Source organism: Coenobita brevimanus, chromosome 80, assembly GCF_032717465.1.
Source record: "Coenobita brevimanus isolate Jiangsu-jjx chromosome 80, ASM3271746v2, whole genome shotgun sequence".
Taxonomy (NCBI): Eukaryota; Metazoa; Arthropoda; class Malacostraca; order Decapoda; family Coenobitidae; genus Coenobita; species Coenobita brevimanus.
In genome coordinates, this window is record NC_137033.1 from 53,125,010 (window position 1) to 53,137,252 (window position 12,243).

Sequence of the window (12,243 nt, forward strand, 5' to 3'; positions counted from 1 at the left end):
AACTAACATATTAATACTTGTTCAGTGAAGGGGGTTAATAAATTATGATTCCCTGGTTCCTTACACCTAGAGAGGCAGTCTGTGAACTCAGAGGGTGAGTGTGGGCGTTATACAGCATGTGTCTGGGAGGATGGCAACTGTCACATGAAAGCCAACAGTGTGGCTGGATATCGCACCACCTCAGACCCAACACCCACACCAGCAGGATTTCAGGTGAGATGGACTCCACACACACACACACACACACACACACACACACACACACACTAGCTGGTGCAGTGGTAACGTTCTCGCTTGCCATCTGGTAGACGGGAGTTCGCGCCTCGCTCAGGTTGCGAAAAGTTTCACTGACGAAGTGGGTGGTTACTGTCCCCCTTGAGCAAGGGGACGGGTGTGTGGGTGTGTGAAGGTCACAGCCTTGCCCTTAGATCGGACTATATGAGCTCTCAGCTCCCCTCCGGGAGGGTAGAAGCTGACGATCACGACCATCAAAGTGATCCTGACCAACCCGGTGAATTACACACACACACACACACACTGTACCCATCTACAGTATATAACCTTTATTATATATTCTTACTGTCAAACTGAATGTTTTACTGACTTATCCGTATGTTATTTCCCGTCATTATTGTCAGGCACAGTGCATGGCTGTCTTTATTTTTATTCCATGATTTCTGAAGCCACAAGTACTTTATTAATGTTTTTCTCTTGAACTCTTCTCAAATTGCACATGTTTTACATAATATTAATTTTAATCTCCATGTTGGCAGAATGAATATTAGGTAATACAGAAATGTGCATACAGTACTTCTTTCCATGCATGAACTTCCATTTTTTTTCTGCTAAAGAAGTAATCTCTCAGAAATGTTAGCAATACTGTAGATGTAAACGTAATACAGTAGATGTAAACATAAGCAGTCAGACAGATTATTTTCTGGTCAGGAGAGCTGATAGGAGGTTAGTGAGGGATGTTAAAGTTATAGGAGGTGAGGAGTGTGTGCAGCAGCACAAACTATTGATTTGTGATATGGTGCTTAAAGAATGAGTGATGAAAAAGAGGACTTATGTACCTAGGAGGAAAATATGGAAGCAGGGAAACCAAGCAGTAAGTGATGCCTTCTATAGCGAGATGAGGAGAGTGGTGGCTGAACAGGGAGCTGTGGATAGAGGCATTAATGAACAGTACAGTGCCCTCAAGAACAACCTCTTCAGAGTTACTGATGAAGTATGCGGTTGGACAAGAGGCCCATCAAGACATAAAGTAACTTGGTGGTGTGATGAGGGTGTAGAAGCTGCAGTTAAGGAGAAAAGAAGGCTTTTCCGGGAATGGAAGAAGGGTGGTAACAATGAGGAATACTTGGCTGCCAAGCATAGGGCTAGAAGAGAGATATGCAGGGTGAAGTCTGAGTCACAAAGACTTGATAACCTAAATCATGAGGAAGGGAAAAATATGATATTTAAGGTGGCAAATCAGATGAAGAGGGATAATTGGGATATTATAGGTGAGCAGTGTGTGAAGAATGACGATCGAAGGGTTGTGGTGAACAGTGGGAATATTAAAGGTGCAGTTTCCTGTAAGCCAAGAAACCATTTACAACGCTGGGTGGTAACCATATAACCAAACCATACGTGCTCCCTACGTGTCAAGTGGGTTGGTGGAAGGTTAGTGCCCCTCCCTGTAAAACAAATAGCTCAGGGTCAAGTGGCCACCCCGTACGGGATTACGGCGTCTGGCAATAGATAGATAGATAGATAGAAGAGTCCTGCCCTGCCTCGGGACCCCACTCCACTTCCCTCTAGCAAGCCCACAACCTCTTCCATTCAAGGTAAGGAATCCTCCAGTGTTTATATGTACAGTAATCCCTCAATTAGCTTGATGTCCATTATCCAGACCCTGTGATCTGGCTATTCAAAACCAATAATCATACATTTTCCATTTTATTCGGACAAAATGCTTGCATCCAGGTGGAAATTATGGCTGAGCAAACATTTTCCCCTGGCAGAGCCATTTCTTTTTCATGTAACTGCAAGGTATGTCCCTGTAGTGGTGATTGCTTGTCTGCTTGATGAGTCTGTTTGACCACGGTAATTGCTTGGCTGTGGTTTATAGGTCTCCTTTACCAGACAAAGTAATGTAAAAAAACAGAAACTAGTGCTGTACAATTTTTTTTTTTTTTTTTTAATGCGAGGAAGAAGGAACCAAAGGCCATGAGCCCGCAGTAACAGTTCCCTCCAAGAGAAAAAGAAAATACAATAGAGAGCCAAATTCAAGATCCGATCATTTTGAGATGCCTGGACACACTGCGTTTGAAAGACTGGAGATCATAGGCAGCAGGAAGTACAGACAGAGGGAAACAGTTCCAGAGCTGACCTGTTGCATAAATGAAAGACTGGGAGTAATGGTTAACTCTTGCATTAGAGAGTTGGACAGAAAAGGGATGAGAGTTTGCTGCCAGACGGGTGCTACGCGCCCGTCGTAGAGGTGGAGGAATGCAAGCAGACAGTTCAGAGGAGCAGTGACCATTAAAGTAGCGATAGAAAAGAGATAAAGATGCAACAGTGTGGCGAAGAGACAGAGGTTGAAGGGAGTCAGTAAGAGAAGGAGAGTTAATGAGACGAAAAGCCTTTGACTCCACCCTATTGAGAAGAGCTGTATGTGGGGAGCCTCCCCACACATGAGAGTTGTACTCCACACAGGGGCGGATAAAACCCCTGTATAGAGTCAACAATTGTGCAGGGGTAAAGAGCGGAGTCAGCTTAGCACACCCAATCTCTTGGAAGCAGATTTTTCTATCTATCTATCTATTGCCAGACGCCTCAATCCCGTTTGGGGTGGCCACAAACAAATCCCCTCCAAGTCGCCCTGTCCCCCGCCATTTCACTCCCCTGCTCCCAACTCACACCTCCCTCTCTCATATACCTCTCCACCCCATCCCTCCATCTCATCCTCGGCCTCCCCCTCCCTCTTTCCCCCTCCACCTCACTCACATACACTCTCTTCGTCAGTCTTTCACCCTCCGTCCTCTCCACATGGCCAAACCACCTCAGTGTGTTCCTCATAACGCTTCCTATCACATCCACATCAACACCACAACGCTCCTTTATATCCTCATTCGTCAGCCTGTCTCTCCATGTGACTCCACAGGCTCCTCTTAAATAACTCATTTCCACTGCTCTCACTCTTGACTTGTGTCCTTCCAACAACGACCAAGCTTCACTTCCATACGTTAGAGTTGGTATCACAATACTGTCATGTAGTAACTTTTTCACTTCCATGCTCACTTCCCTGTTTCTTATCACTGCTTTCAAAGAACCAGCAACCTTTCTTCCCTGCTGTACCCTTTCAAGCACTTCACCCTCCAAACCTCCATCCTTACTCATCACACTACCCAAGTACTTAAACGTACTCACATTTTCCAATTCCTCGCCATCCAACCTCGCTGTACATTCACTGACTTCACCTCTCTCAAAGACCATCACTTTACTCTTCCCTACATTCACCTTTAGATTCCATTTCTTACACACTCTGTCAAACTCATCCACCAAGCCTTGCAGCTCCCCTTCGTCTTCACTCAACAACACAGTATCATCTGCAAACAACAGTACAGGGAGTTTCCAAACACTATCCTCTCTCACCAGGGCCACTCCAACATCCACTACCCTACCTTGTACCTCTTTTATTACCCCATCCATGTACAGATTGAACAACCATGGAGACATGACACATCCCTGTTTCAACCCAACTTTCAAAGAGAAAAATTCACTTAGTTCACCATCCACACGCACTGCAGCCTTCGCACCATCGTACATACTCTTCACAGCATTCAACAACTTCCCATCTACTCCATATATTCTTAACACTTTCCACAATCCTTGTCCATCCACCCTGTCATATGCTTTCTCCAAATCCATGAAAGCCGCATACAACTTCTTTCCCTTCTCTAGAAACTTTTCCACTAAAGATCTGAGAATGAATATCTGATCTACACAACCTCTTCCCTTCCTAAAGCCTCCCTGTTCTTCTCCAACTAATTTCTCTGTTCTTTCTCTAACTCTGTCAATAAGTATCCTACCATACACTTTTCCTATTATACTAAGAAGACAAATGCAGATTTTACAAGAGATGTAATATGATCTTTCCAAGATAAGTCCCGAGTAAATGAAACCCCAAGCATGTTCAAGGATGATGCAGGATTAAGCTGAATATCATTAAACATTAGTGGGTATACCTGTGGAAGATTTTGTCGGGTTGATAGGTGTACGAACTGAGTCTTAGATGCATTAAAAACAACCATATTATTTTCACCCCAGTCAGAGATACGAGCCAAGTCAGACATTAGGTGTGCCATAGCCTCATCCCTTGTTTGTTGAAGTAACTGTTGAGATGGGCGTTGCGGGAACTGAATGGAAAGGTGAAGGGTGGAGTCATCAGGAGTGGATAGGGTTAGATGTACAGCTTAGAAGATCATTGATGAATAAAAGGAAGAGAGTTGGTGATAGGACAGAGCCCTGAGGAACACCATTGTTGATAGATCTAGGAGAAGAACGATGGCCGTCTGCAACAGCGGCTATAGAATGACCAGAAAGGAAGCTAGCGATGAAGGCACAGATAGAAGGATAGAAACCGTAGGAGGGCAGTTTGGAAATTAAAGATTTATGCCAGACTCGATCGAAAGCCTTTGAGATGTCAAGTGCAATGGCAAAGCTTTTGCCAAAGTCCCGAAAGGAGGATGACCAGGAGTCTGAAAGGTAGGTGAGAAGATCGCCAGTGAAGCGTCCCTGACAGAACCCATACTGACGATCGGAAAGAAGGTTGTGATAGGAAAGATGCCTTAAAATTTTTCTATTGAGAATTGACTCGAAAACTTTTGAAATACAGGACGTTAAAGCAATTGGACGATAGTTGAAGGGTTGGGAGTGGTCACCCTTCTTTGGGACTGGCTGAACGAGAGCAAACTTCCAGCAAGAAGGAAAGGTACAAGTTGACAGACAAAGGCGAAAGAGTTTGCCTAGGCAGGGTGTAAGCACAGAAGCACAGTTCTTGAGAACAACAGGAGGGTACTGCTGTGGCCTTTTCCAATAGCTCTCAAAGTTAGGGTATGTATGAAGGGGGGCCAGGGGAGAAGTCCATTATCCAGAAGGATCCACTATCCAGACATGCCGTTGGCTCTATTACATCAGATAACCGAGGGATTACTGTAGTGATGTCTTTATTAAGTATGTAAATGTCTTGGGAAAAAAAAAAAATGAAAATCGCCCCAAATGGAGAACTTGGGGCTGGCTTAGGTAACATGAAACCCTTTAACATGTAAATATACGGCCTGATAATGTGGAATTCTCAAAGCAGGAGTTTCAGGGTACAGTACTGTATATCTGCATTATGTGAGTGCTCGCTGTATATGCAAACGGACTATATTTCCTCACTAGATTTGTTAATTTCTATCTACCTACCTACCAGCAGGCAAGGGTTAATACAGTATAGTATATAGCTGAAACCACAACTGCAATTACAGTACTCTGTATTCTGAAGCATTGTTTGTCTCATCATTTGCTGACATTTTTCTTACAGTATAAGCCATTTCTGTCACAAATGCCCCCTGGGGACATTGATGAATCCCCCTGGGGGCATCAATGACTCCCCTTGAGGATTAAATAATCCAAGGAAGGAAGGAGTTAATTGCAACTGAAATCTCATAGAAGAAAAAAAATCAACAAATGGTGAGATATAAACAGAAAATACCTCAAAATACAGTGCTTGAATTCCAGACGTGGTTTATGCTAAATACTCATATTTACCGTTCTGACTGGGGCAGCTGCTGACGTGGAAACGTACCCCTCAACAGCTGGATATCATGATCCCACCAGGGTGTCTAAAAGCAAATCACCTCCATGTCATCGTCTCCTCTGCTATCAGGCACTGGAATGAATATTTTCTTTTTAATACCTTCAGTCTTCACTAGTTTAACTCACAGAGCAGTTTTTTTTTTTTTTTTTTTTTTTTTTTAATGCCATCTCATGATTATATTTAGCTTTGTATAGACTTCTGGAAGTGCAGGGGTTAGGCACAGCCTCACTGAACTCCTGCAATAGCAGAGACTTTGCATAAGTTGAATAAAATTGCCTTCTGGCACTATGAATAAACTGAAAAGGGCATCACCGGGATTGCAAGAGTTAAAGGGACTCGCGGAGTTTATATCCCCGATGTAAACAAACTACCCATTACAGTTTTTACACACATCCCCTCATTTTTTCCAGCCAATTAACCTACTATGATTGCCCATGTACAGGATCACATTCGACCTTAAAACCTAAACAGATGGTGTGAATATCGGGGGATTTAAGTAGCACTGCTTACTCGAGTTTAAAGGGACATCTTGGTCACCTGGCGCGGGATTCACTAACACTGATACTACGCCAAGCGACTACGCTCGCCACTAGTGTCTCCTTACACCCTCCAGTGCTGCCCGCGCTAGATGATATTCACAAAAGGCGTTTTTTGTAGCACCTCGGAAAGTCAAAGGGGTTTGCGATTCCGCTGTTGGAAAGGCAAATTCCTCACCAAGGGGTTTGCCTCTGCAGTGGTGCATACCCAAACTACCAATCAGCGTGTTGTGTAGCGGAGTGTAGCCAGTTAGGGAGTTTAGCATGGTGTTTAATTCGCAGTATCAGAAGATAACCATTCATTTTTTATATTATAATGGATAACAAACAATCATGTTAATGAGTATATGACATTAAGGAATTCTAACAATGTACTTTATTACGAAAATAAATCAATTTATATGTTCCATCTCGCACCTCCAGCCCCAAAATGGCCGACGCGTCCGATGAATTGACTGTGGTTTTGGCTTCGTTCCAACGAAAGTACAAAATTACATAATTCTTACGTAACGTCTCAGCCAATCATAAGTATTTTCATATTATGTGTTTTTTGAGGGATATAGATGCATTTCCAAACCGTGAAAGGTGCTTGGATCCCTAAATTTTCGAGTTTATCATACGTCCTACCGCAGGAACTGCAGCCATTGAAACAAGTTTACAAATCCACTGAGAGGTTGAGCAGCGGCTTACTTGAAAAGAGTAGTATAGGAGAGTAACCGGTTCCTACTGGCCTTAATTTCTGCTTTGGAATGGAATGAAAATTGTAAGTAATGCCCCTACGTTAATCATAGGAGCATAAAATGTCATTATGAAAAAGCTGTCACCTGATTTCCTTGCAGACTGGCTATGTACGACAGTTCTTCCGAGGCTCACAGTGCTCGTTCGTCTGGCTGTGCTATTGCTTAGCGTTCTGTAAACTCCAACGGCGGAAACCCAAACCCTTTTGACTTTCCGAGGTGCTACAAAAAACGCCTAAAGTAGAGTGTAAGCTCAGCTGATCAGCCGTAAGGGCGAAAGTTTGAATGCGCATGCGCCATAATCTGGCCAATCACGCGGTTTCTACTTGACGTCATGAGTTAGAACTGACCATTCACCGCGAATCCAGTGATGACGTCACGAGCAAAACACGCGCTTTGGAAACATTGTACGTACATCGCCACTCGGTAATTTTTCGTCAGGCGCTACACAAAACACCAACATGGAAAGGAAAGTGATTTATCACCGGAGGAAAGATAACTTCACCCCTCAAGAGTGTGATATACTAGTAGTGAGGTAGCTCATAGAAAAACAATTATTATGGAGAAGTTATCTTCCAGGGTTACTGCTCAGCAAAAGAGAGCCGCATGGGAAGCAATACTTCTGGTAAACAAATTACTTCTGGTAAACAAATCGGGGCCCTCTTTCTGGGCACCAAAATGTGAGAAATGTTTAATGTATCCAAGTCGGTATCCCTGCCGGGACACCGCTATGCAAGAATTTTCTCGCTACACAACTCGTAGGTCGTTACTCCTCCCTAAAGTTGTCTAAGTAAATCAAACAAGTCTCAGAGTTAGGTGATACGTAAATTAAATTTAACTCACCTACAATACTATCTTCTAATCTATCTCTTCGCTAATCCCCCCTTGAATTGGCCAATTCGTAAAGGTTACTTAGCTATATGAAGATGGAGTGATCGTTAACCGATGACGATGAGGCTGCCTGGTAGAGTTGCTTGGGCAAGCAAGCGTCCTTATGGTGTGTATGTACAACGTAGCTTGAGAGTGACTAGGAACAGAGTCTTAACTCCACAAGGTCTGGGAGCAGAGTGTGTTAGCTCCACGAGAACTAGGAGCAGAGTGAGTGAACGCGGCAATTCTACCTCCCTCATAGAATGGTAGGTTGCCAACTTTTAGTTATTTACAGTACTAAATACAGTCAAATTACATCATGATATGTACAGGGCAAATCTAACAAATTAATCTTAGTTCCACTTAAATTAAAGTTAGACCAATTATTCCCTTTAACTATGTAAATATCTTAATTCCACATCTGTCTTAACAGGGGAATCTTTCCCTGCTTGCCACGTCACCTATCGCGCAGACGCAGCTTAGGTCAGTGGAAAATACCACATAATTACATGTACTTACAATGCATAGTTGTCCACGGGGGTTAAATGCAGTAGCATTTAATTTATCAATAACAAGAATTATTAAAGAGAACGTCGTTTCTGGGTTACTAAAACCGCTTGAATAATTAACAACAGTCTCTACGTCCTCTGCCTTTAACCAGGGATAAACTATGATAAATTTAGAGAGCGCAACTGCTCTGGGGGAAAATATTTCCCACAACTGCGGTGAACAGCGTGGCCCCCTGCATTAGAAATGTAGAGGAGGTCAAAAAAAGATTCAGCGATTTGAAAATGCAGTTGAAGAGGAAGGAAACAGAGAGAAGGCGCTCAGCAGCTCAGACTGGTAAGTTAAAAATACAGCAGACAAAACCGTCATTATCCCCGAGCATGCACATGACTGTCCTTTGTTACATAATTTACAAGTACATCCACAATGGCACCAAAAAATCTAATAAAGCTAGTCATCGTAGATCTTGCTGTGTTCATGTTTTACAGTGTTCATTATTTCAATGTAGGAAAAAATGGCACATTCTTCAGGCTAGGAAAAAATGGCACATTTTGAGAATTTATTCATACACTTTAACCTCAAAGTTTACATATTTCTTATTACCTTACCTAACATAACCCAACCCAACCTAACCTAACCTAACCTACTTATCCTAACAACCTAACTTAAACCTAACATAACCCAACCCAATCTAAGTCAACCTGACCTAACCTAACATAACCCAGCCCAGCCTAACCTAACCTAATCATATTTCAAAACTGTCGTAAGCAGTTCGTTAATTACGATAATAGAAAATCCTAAATGGAACTAATTGAAATTTCAGAACTATCGCTCAGGGACAGTCAGGGATAATTTGTGGAGTTCATATCTAATATGATAAAACGCAATAATACTAAAAGAAAAGCGCTTTAATAATTAATTATAATCAGTCATTATTATTTATAAAATAATTTCCATTGCACAACTAAGGAGTAATTTAAAGTCATTTATTTCCGTGTTTGTTGTCTCCATGGACGATGACAGAAAGCGAGAATGCGGCGTTAGTAGGATATTTTACATGGTTTGATCAACATACATGGAAGGAAACAGCTTTTGCTCAAAGACATGCAGTTATTACGCTGCATCTGGTAAGTTTGTCAATAAGAAAATTATCTTGAAGTTTTAAGGTAAGCCAGAGGACTATCAATGAATGAAAAATATAGAAAACCCCGAAAATTTGCCGAGCGTCGGAGCTCCTTGGAGAATGACAAACTTGTCATAGCCTAGTATCCTCAATGAATCTCATATCTTCTTACAACATGAAATAATTTTGCATGAATTAGGAATAAAGTCGCAAATTATTATATGCGAGGGGAATAAAAGGCAGAATGGTCTTGCTGCTACTACTGCGGTAGGGTATCATTACTAAGAAAAACTTCATTGTCGCGGCATCCTTATTGTTGCTGTATCATCACCATAGCATTAGAAAATAAGGTAGTGTATTGCAGTCACATGAGTTTTAACTTAACTGGTCTTCGAAACTAGAGCATCTGTATTTGAAACCCAGGGAAGCAAATTCTCCAGGAACATGGAATTATGCTGCTAAGTCTAGTAATACCAAGTCGGTTCACTTTCTCTCAGTGCGCAGGGAGGCGTGACTTGTGTGTGACATCAGTCGGATTAAGTAACAGAATATGTATAAAAGGGCAGACTCAAATTAAACATTTATAATAGGGGAAAACAAAGAAGGAGAAGAAGTGTGGACTCGTTTAACCGTATAACATTGCAGTAGGTTCCCTTACACCCCTACGCCTTCCTTCACACATTTCAGTCCCTTCCCTCACTTTGGACTGAAAATGTGTCATGATCTGAAGAGCGCAGCATACATCCACTCACCACCATGGTCAGGCATCAACTGAACTTGGGTTTCATGCAGGCTGACGTCACTCCGATGCTCCACCCCCTGCTCCAGCTTGGACCCGTTTTAGATGGAAGTGATCCAACTTGGTATTAGTTATGCTGTGCACTGCACGCGGAGTGATACACTATACATTCATTCATATTGCGAGAAGTATCTGAGTGTTAACTTCTAATATATCACTACCTCATGTTATTTGTTTTACATAATTCTTAGCTTGATATATATATATATATATATATATATATATATATATATATATATATATATATATATATATATATAATTTTATATGACGTAATGGAGGCACAGAAGTTTTACCATATAGGCTATTCACTAAGTTGTCATTGAACGTATATCAGTGCAGTGACCAAAGCAATCTGAAACTCTGCCATCACTTCTTGGGGTGACCGTACAAGGTGTCCTAGGGTCATTAAGGACAGAAAAGATGTAGGCTTGTTCACCAGGTGGATCAGTAGAAGAGGAGAGCCAAAGGTGGTGGAGAACATTGAAATAACCTAGAATGGATATTAGAGAAAGGAAAAAGTGATAGGATGTGTTCCACCTTAGAAGTAAGATAGTCGAAGAATTTTTCATGGTAGAATCAGGGGATAAGTACAGAGGACAGATATTTTTAGCCAGAGAATGACAGGATAGCCGAAGCCAGAGAGTAGAGAATTCAGAAGATTCAAGTTCAGGAACATTAGAACAAGATTTGTTGTTGAGTACATATACACAACAATCACTTTGGCATTGAAGTGAGCATAGACAAGTAGGGGGATACACAGAAGGGTTTACTATCAGTCATCTCAAACAGCTGAGCCTCAGTAAGGAAGAGATGGTGAGGTTTAGAAGAAGAAAGGCGGTGTTCAACATAGAGAAAATTTGTGGAAATACTGTCAGTGTTGCATAGATGAAGAAGTAAGTCAGAGAGTGTTCACCCCCGGGACTCCGAGGTTGGGTGTTGAGACACAATTTTTGTTTTTTAATTTAGAAAAAAGTTTGGTGTGTAATGTGCATGACGTTTTGTGTTGACAGTTGGACCAAACTGAACAGGAGAGTATGCTGGCCTACCCTCTTTGTTACTGAAACACTGACAAGTTCAGCAATGGGGCTTGGTCAGAAGCTAGTCCCGAAGACTGATGAAACAGGAGCGCCAGCTCTCCCTATCATCAGCTTTCCATCCACCTTAGGAGTACTGCTCTGATCGAGTGGTGCTACAGTCTACTTCCTGGGTATATGTTAGTTATTTATGGTTACCAGCTAGCACTGTAAATAGTTTCCTGGCTTACAGGAAACCACTGGGCGTGTCACTCAATGTTTAGCCACCTGAGAAGGAAGGAAGAGTAATAGAAAGGAATAGGAAAGATGGGAGAAATTAGAAGAGGAGGGCAGAAACAGAAAAAGGAATGACAAGGGTAAAGGACGAAGTAGGCAGAACTGCATCGAGTGGATGATGAAGAGAGAGAGAGAGAGACCTATTCTGCCCTTTCGAAGCACAGGAGTTTAATGTTAAGCTGCCTAAGCCCAGAATATTTAAGGGCAGGAGACAGACTTATGCCCCTCGTAGCGTTTACATGACACACAAATCTCTGACCGCCTCTGGGACTTGAACCATAAAGCTTAGGTTACAACGCATTTAGACTGGAGGGCTCTACCACTAGACCACAATGCGTCAACAGAATAAAGCAAATATAAACAAATTAAGAAAGAAACAGTCGGAAGTGTACAGTATAAGGCATTAAAACGAAGCAAAGAAAATAATCAAGACATCATACAGTAATTTACCCATTCAGTACGACAATATCTTTTCTATTTTTAAAATTTTCCTAATTCTATTCTCTTAAT